Source organism: Lontra canadensis, unplaced genomic scaffold (genome assembly GCF_010015895.1).
Source record: "Lontra canadensis isolate GAN:19392208 unplaced genomic scaffold, GSC_riverotter_1.0 scaffold29, whole genome shotgun sequence".
Classification (NCBI taxonomy): Eukaryota; Metazoa; Chordata; class Mammalia; order Carnivora; family Mustelidae; genus Lontra; species Lontra canadensis.
In genome coordinates this window covers 1441732-1448613 of record NW_022631023.1, presented here as the reverse complement: position 1 = coordinate 1448613, position 6882 = coordinate 1441732, and the positions used below count along the sequence as shown (strand labels likewise).

General features: G+C 64.8%; 1 pseudogene; it reads right to left on the bottom strand.

Annotated features, from left to right (window-relative positions):
* Positions 1–5574: 5574 nt before the first annotated feature.
* Positions 5575–6649, bottom strand: LOC116872329 (annotated as a pseudogene).
* Between the last annotated feature and the right edge of the window lie 233 nt (positions 6650–6882).

Here is a 6882-nt window from a genome sequence, read left to right as displayed (position 1 = left end):
GCCGAGCAGTGGGTCTGCGTCCCGGGACCTGGGGTCACGTGCGCCGTCCTGTCCAGCAGCCGTGGGGCTGCCGTGCGGGGAGTGGGGGGACAGAGGGGAGGGGAGGGGAGGCGGGGAGGATCCCACAGGCCCCCCGTGCTCCTTCTGTGGTTGTTAGGAAAGGCGCTCCCTGTAGAAAATGTGGGATATCCACGGAGATAGATAAAGAAGTCACACACTCTCACCAGACTTTATTTTCCTCTTGGGGCCGAGCCTTCCGGGGAGTAAGCCCACCACGTACACACCGTCACGCGAACACAGTCCCAGTGCACTGACGTTTCTGTCTCAGAGTCGGGTCCCACCCAGGCGGGGGCCCCTGCGCGGCTTGGGCTGGAGCCAGCGGCCCTGGGGTCAGAGGCCCAGGGAAAGGAGGGGACAGGAGAGGAGCTGTTTCCGCGGACTCATAGGATGTGGGACACTTAACAGGTGGGAGTCCTTGAGCATCCTCCAAACTCTGCAAAAAGCTCCTCAGAGGACCAGGACAGGAGCCCCCGACCAGGGCCCCCATCTCGTGTTTACAGGCCCCCTTGGGGCTCAGGGGTTAGGGGCTGGAGTCAGGGTTGCTGTACATCGGGGGCTCCATCGTGCTGCCAGAGTTGGTGGAGGGGATAGGAAACGAAGGCCACGGTGGGACAGGTGGGGCCCCATCTGGGGTCTTGGCCCCCGGTCTGCCCTGGACCTGGCGGCCACCCTTCGCTGCAGGACAGGCTCCTGGAGGGAGGACCGAGACGCGTCTGAACTCACTTGTTGGAAGAACTTGGAGTCTGGGGGAAGGAGAGGTGGGAGGCAGGAGGCAGACACCGGGGCCCTCCCAGGGGTCCCCTCTGCGAGGTAGCCCGGCTGGCCTGTCCCCGTCCTCAGCGCCTGCTGGTGGGGGTTCCTCAGGCCCTCCCGGGGGCCCCCACCCCCTGCTAACAGGGCACTCGGTCACCCCAGTCCCCAGCCTGGCCGGAGCGGGAGATGAGAAGCAGAAATCCTTCCTTTGTTAATAATTTTCCGTTGAAACCTCGCTTTGGCCTGGAAAGTAGGCTGAGGCCTGGCGAGCGAGGGGGGTGCCTGGACCCTCACACGGGCTGCGCGGGGCCGCCGGCTGGCAGCGTCTCTCCTCTGACTCACACGAGTATTTATAGCAGAAGAGCCGAGCGCCAAGGCCCAGTTCTCGCGGGGGAGCCGGGGGCGCTGATGCCGGCGCCTGTCTGTCCCCTTGGCCTGGTCGGGGTCTCGGTGGCCGGCAGATGAGGACAGGTGTGCAGCTTCCACCGCGCGTCCCAGACTCCGCGCTCTTGCGGAGGCCGTCCCGAGAGGCGCCCGCCCGCAAGGAGGCAGACTGGGCTCCGTCACGGTGCCGCCTGCGCGAGGCCAGGACGCGGGGTGCCCCGTGTCTGCACCCGTGGCACTGCTGGAGTGTCCACGCCTCCCGTCTCCAGGCACCTGGAGCAGGAGCTGAGCCCCCGGCCCCAGCCTGGGTCACCCTGTGCCTTCCCGCCGCCCACCCCACCTCCCCAGCGCCCACGGACCAGTACACCCCCAGGCCGCTCTGTCTGCGGGACAGCGGGTCTCAGCACCCCTGCAAGGGGCCCTGATGGGGTGGGGACGAAAGGAAGCTGCCTGGCCCCCTGCTGGGACTGCGGCCCCCTCTCGAGGCTGCCCCCACCCTGCCCTGCCCCACCCCAGACCACCTTGTGCTCTTGTCCTTCCTGTTCCAAACAACGTCCAGCGTGGCCTGTCTCAGATGCCCGAGACCCCCATGAAATGCCTCTCATGTGTCCAGGAGCCCTGGCCCCACCCAAAAAAGTCCCAAGGGGAGAGTCAATAGCAGAAACTGAAGCACAAAGAAAGGGCTACGGTGCCCAGTTCTTGGGGGATCCGTGAGCGGGCGCGGCCGGGAGGACGGTGGGGGCTGCCCCGTGGGCTTTTGCAACCTGCAGAGTGAGGGCAGGAGACTTCCGCGAACGTGGGGAGAAGTCCCGGGCCTGTTTGTGACCCCCCGACGTGCCTGTCACCTGCTCTGCCCCCGGCTCCGTCCCTCCGGCCACATGCGTCCCTTACGTCTGTCGGTCCTAGGGGTTCCCTAACTCGCCAAGTTCCTGGTTCGTTTTTGGGGAACCCCCGGTTCCCAAGCCGCCGTTGCTACTTTCACTGTGTCTGAGGCCCAGAAACCCATCTTTTCTCCCCAGGACGCCGGCCCACCCCGGGCAGCTCCAGCCCCTGCCGTGGGCCCTCCCGCTGCAGATACCATGTCCCTTCGGAGCCCAGCCCCCGGGTCCTCGAGGGGCCAGAACAGAGGACGGGGTCCCATGTGCCCAGACCGGCCACTCCTTCCTCTGAGGACGGGGTGGTTTCCCAGGGCCCTGGTGCGGGAGCACGGATGGCAGACCCGTCAGGCCCTGCCGCTGGCTGGTCTGGCCACGGGGGGCCCCGAGCCCCCTGGGCAGAGGGCAGGAGGGCAGCGGCTTCCCAGAACACTGTCTGTGTTTGCAGGTGGTGGTCGAGGCGAGCCCTGCCCCTCTGTGGGGTGACCACCCTGCCGTATCTCCTGGGCCAGGGAAGGGGGCTGTGGGTGGTACCGCGTGGGACCCACCCCCGCTCCACCTCCTCCCTCCTCACTCCTGCTGGGGCCTCCACCAACTGCCTCTGTATCCCCGTGTGGGGGGAGTCATGGAGGGGGTTAAGCTCCCTGTGCGTGTATTCTAGAAACTCTAATTTCTCCCGTGGGACAGCACCCCGGCTCCCAAGTGACTCTCTGTGATGGCAGCAGCCGGGGGAGCGGAGGGAGGGGGCACGGCGGAGGCGGTGTCTGCGAGCCCGCAGCGGGCCCCAGGCCCTGTTCTCCACACTCCCACCACCAGGCTTGCGGGCACCATGGCTCTGGGCAGGACCGCCCGAGTGTGAGGCACGGGGCGGCCGCCCGGGCCCCGGAGGCTGGGAGTCGGGTCAAGCCCAGGCCTGCCCGACGCCCGAGCTGAAAGGCCCCCCCTTGCCGACGCGGAGGACCGTCTCGGTGCGGAAGCGCGTGTGGAGGGGAGAGGCAGAGTTTACCAGAGGTCGCGGCCGCGCCCGGCCCGTCCCCGCACGTCTGCCTGGGCGCACAGTGATTTATTTTCCTGTCTGAACCGTGCTTTGCAGTGGGATTTGCAGCCACGAAAGTTCTTGGCCAGGACATTTGTGTCTTAGGAAATGTTGGGTTGCACTTTTATTTTTAGCGTCAGGAATGTGATGCTTGATATTATTTGGGTTTTTTAAGATGGGCCAACTTTAAGATGGGAACTATGTCCCTTAACCGCGTGCCAATCCCAGAACACCCCTAAGTCTGAGAGGGCCGGGGCTCCACACGGACAACACAAGCCGTCTTGTGCTCTGTCCCTGCAGGGACATTCTCGCCAAGGGTCCCTGCTGTGCCGGACCCCTGTGTCACTGTCCCAGGCTCCCAGGGTCAGGAAAACAAGCAAGTCTCCAGGCTGGAGGACAGGGGCCTTTCTGGGAGTGGTGACCCCCTCCCCCCGCAGGGCGATGGGCTGCAGACCTAGGAAGGCGGCCCTCCGGGGCGGATGGCTGAGCCCGCAGCACGCAGGCTCCTTCCGGCCCTCGAGTTTTCCGGGGGTGCACGGCCTGCTTCTCAGGGGCACCTCCCTCTCATGGCTCAGTTACGGCCCAGGAGAAGGCTGGTTTTGACAGCCTGAGCGGGAGCTTTCCAGACCCCCGTGTCAGGGGTCCCTGTTGTGACGTGGCTGCTGAGCCCTCAGGTCATGTCCAGACCCCACGTTCAGCGCTTCTCCCGTCCTCCGTCTGGAGGCCCGGCCCAGCCCACCTCTGGGCTTGCCAGCTTCATGGCCCCTGTGTCCATGGTGGTCACTCTGAGCACAGCATGTGGGGGAGACATGGCCCTCGATGTGGAGACCTTGGTCTACATTCTGGTTCCACACCAGCGACTGTCCAGGCAAGTCACACAGTCACCATAGTCTCAACTCCTGCTGAGAAGGGAACCGGTTCCCTAGGACGAGCTCAGGAACTGCAGCGGCCCCCGGCCTAGGGCCTCCCTCCCGCCCCTCCCTCCTGCCCCGACAGGCACTGCTAAGTCTGCCCACAAACGCTCTGGTCTCCTGGAGCCGAGGTGCTTGGCACTAGAAGGCGCCTTCCTTGACTCAGCCTGCGTCAGGGGCCCCAGGAGGCATGGGACCCTAACCCCATCAGGCCTGCCCACAGCCTGGGCATTGCTCCCGGCCCAACCCTGCTGCTTCCCCCTCCTGCTGGTTCCTCGGGGCTGCAAGGCTAGGAAGTGCTCCCGGGAAAGCCCGTTCCCAGCAACAAGGGCGTCTGGGGTCTCCCTGCCATTCCACATCCTGAGGCCTTAAGGTTTAGGACGGAAGGGACAGTCTGCTCAGAGATGAGCCCGTAGGTGGGGCAGCGGTCCAGCGGCAGAACCCAGGCCAGTCCTGGCAGAGAGTGGAGTGTGGCCGTTGGCCCCTGGTTCCAGGCAGGTGGCTCGGCCTTTCTCCCCAGTTGGGGGTGGGGTACACCGCATCCAGGCTACGTATCTCTGCGGGCTTGGGGCCAGCTCATCTCTTTGACATTCAAAATCCAGTGCCCGTGTGTCTGGGCATTTGCTTCTACAACAGCTTTGCTTCTTCCCCATTTCAGAGGGATTTGGGAAAGTTTAAAGGCTTCTCCAAGATCAGGTGGAGTGTGCTGGGCCCTTCTGGCTCAGGGGGGCAGCCGACCCTTGGTGAAGCCCCAGGAGAGCAGCATGGCCCTGGCTGCCTGTCCCTGGCAGAAGGGGGACCCAGTGCTCGCCAGGGAGGGGCTTCCCAGGCCCCAGCCCTGCGGAAACCAAGGCCACTCTGTGACCTGGTGTCCCTGTCCACCACCAGGACCATTGTCCCTGCCAGGACACCACTGTCCTCTCTGAGCCCCCAGACCCAGCACACAGGAGGGGCACGTGAGCAGGTGAACACTCGAAGGTCTCATGTGGCCCGTGGGGCGCCGGCACTGCCAGGCAGAATCCCATCCCATGGAGGGCGGTCCCCAGGCTGCCGCTTGGACGGGCAGGAGCTGTGGGGGCTCGTGTGCCCCGGGCATGGGATGGTTTTAAAGGTGCTGGACGTGCTCGTCTCTGTTTGCAACAAGCTGTCAAGCGTGCACGTCGGGGGAGCCAGCGGGGCCTTCCCATTTTGTGTGTGCCTTGAATGTTTTGTTTCCTGAAGATTTTACTTATTTGAGAGAAAGAGCGAGAGAGAGAGCACAAGCAGGGGGAGCAGCAGGCAGAGGGGAAGCAGGCTCCCCGCTGAGCAGGGAGCCCGATGTGGGGCTCAGTCCCAGGACCCTGAGACCACGACCTGACGCTTAACCGACCAAGCCCCCGGGCGCCCCCGTTCAGTGTTCGTAGGATGCTCTTTAACCAGCCGGTGCACCGGGGGGGTGCGACTAGGCGTTGAGGGTCCCTCTCTCCTTTCTAGTTCTCTGGGGTTTCCACATTTTCTATAACATTTTCATAATTTAGAAAACGAATTTTTTAAACGTCTAGAGTAATTCTGAAAACTAAGTCTCTGCGCCGCCCGCCTTGCTCCGGGAGGGTCTCCGGCGCTCTGGGCGACAGGGGACCGGCTCGGGGCGCCCTGCAGCTGGTCCCACCTACTGTGGGTCCAAAGTCACACCAGGCCCCGCCCTCCGCCCTGCCCCCTGCTCCAGCCGGGCCCACCTCGGGCACCTCCCGTCCCGCCCCAGCGCTGCGTCTGCTCCCAAGAGCCCCGGTATCTTGGGGCCGGAGCGGGCGTCGGAGACCACTGGGACGCAGGTCGTCCATGTTCCCAGGCCGCGTCGAGGGCCACTGCGGGAATCTCTCGGACGGTCTGCGCTTCCCTTCGTGCGGAGCCTCCCCCCCGCGGCCGTGGACGCTGTCCGGGCTCCCGGGAGAGGGGCCGGTGGGGACGCTGTGGCCGGGGAGCTCCGGGTCCATCGGGGCCGAGTGCCCGAGCAGGTGTCCGTGTGCCCCGGGACCCACAGAGCATCCCCACCGGCCTGAGTGGTCCACACGCTGCGCTGTCTCCCGAGGCCGTGAGGCTCCGAGTAGTGCCGTCCCCATGGGATCGCGGCCGTGTTCTGTTCCTGTTTTACAGAATGTCTTTAAGATGCATGAAAGTCACGTGGTGCCACGCAAGACTGCACAGGCCAGGACTCAGGAAACCTCGTCCCACTGCCAGTGCTACTCGGTCTCCCCGGTGTCCTGGGAGCACAGAGCCGCTGCCCTCTGGGACGGCCCCGTCCTTCTGGGAGGTGGCCTTCTGCGGACGCGAGCACCAGCTGGGGGAGAACAGACCTAGGGACAGGAGTCAGCAGCCTCGTCGGATCCGCTGGGACCTGATGCAGCCACTGGAGCTGCCACAGGCTCTGTGCAGCCAGTGCTGACCCCAAACAGACCTGGACAGAGGACCCCAGAAGGCCACCTTGAGCCAGAGCCCAGGTGGGCCCTGCGACCTCACCCAGGGGTGTGCGGGTGCCTGCTGTGGTGGAGGCTGCTTCTCCTCTCACTCGTGGAGGCTGCCTGGCGTGCCCACACCGGGCGATTCAGGGGACTTCCGGTGGCCTGTGATTGCTCCCTAGGGACAGAGGTCATCCCAAATGTCTTGTCCCTCACTCACTCCTTCCCTCCTTCCCCATGGCCTGTCCCTCCTCCCAACACTCTCCATAAATGATGAGCTTCTGTGTTTCGCAGTGGCCCCTTCCTAAGCCCTCTGGTCCTCAAGTCGCAGCCTTCGCTTACTTGGGTTGCTCCTCAGTTGCCTATAGAGCACGCACGGGACAGGGCAGCCCCTAGGTGCCCCTAGGGATATGGCAGTGAGGGCCTCT